A 1,121-nucleotide genomic window follows, 5' to 3' on the forward strand; every position below is an offset into this window, starting at 1 on the left:
TTAGGAAAAGATGTAGCTTCGCCCTTAGGAAAAGATGTAGCTTCTTCATATATAAAGAGTTCTCATGGAGAGATGTTCCATCAAGAGAACACATTGAAAGGTTTAGTTTTGAGAGAGTTTCTAAATCTAATAAGAAGAGAAGTTCTTATAATCTTTGTGTTCGTGCAACTTTAATTGGTATCAGAGCTCCAGGTTTCGAAGGTCGTTTACAAGAGGAGTTGTAACTTCGATCAAAACATGAGAGACAATTCTCAAGCACGTGATAAAGGTCTTGAGATGAAGAAGGACATACGATGTCCGATGCTAACATCGACCAACTACACCGTATGTTCGATGCGAATGAAAGTGATGCTTCGTTTATACGAAGTTTGGGATACAATTGATCCAGGGAGTAACGATGCAAAGAAGAACAATATGGCGATTGCTCTAATCTTTCAATCAGTCCCGGAGGCGCTAATACTTCAGATTGGAGAACATGATACTTCGAAGAAGATTTGGGAAGCTATCAAATCCCGTAACCTAGGTGCTGATTGCGTGAGAGAAGCAAGGTTACAAACTTTGATGTCTGAGTTCGACAAACTGAAGATGACAGACACAGACACGGTGGATGACTACGCAGGAAAACTTTCAGGCTTAGCATCGAGAGCAGCCGCGTTAGGAGAGATAATGGAAGCATCAAAGCTGGTAAAGAAGTTTCTGAAGGGACTTCCAAGAACGAAGTTCATTCACATCGTAGCTTCGTTAGAACAAGTGTTGGATCTAAATTCAACGGGATTCGAAGACATTGTTGGGAGATTGAAGGCTTTCGAAGAACGCATCAAAGAAGAAACCCAAGATGAAGATCAATCGAAGCTAATGTTTGTAAAGAATGATGCACAAGGTCGTGGAAGCCATAGCAACTCGCGAGGAAGAGGCAGAGGTAGAGGTTATGGTGGAAGAGGAAGAGGACGAGGAAGGTCTAATGGTTCTGATGGTCATAACAAAGGAGGAGAAGCTTCAGACAAGACCAAGAAGGACTACTCTAAGGTTAGATGTTGGCGATGCGACAAGATGGGGCACTTCGTGTCACATTGTCCTACACGACCAAGAGAAGAAGCTAACCTAACGGAAACACAAGAAGC

This window comes from Brassica oleracea, unplaced genomic scaffold, assembly GCF_000695525.1.
Source record: "Brassica oleracea var. oleracea cultivar TO1000 unplaced genomic scaffold, BOL UnpScaffold00831, whole genome shotgun sequence".
Lineage (NCBI taxonomy): Eukaryota > Viridiplantae > Streptophyta > Magnoliopsida > Brassicales > Brassicaceae > Brassica > Brassica oleracea.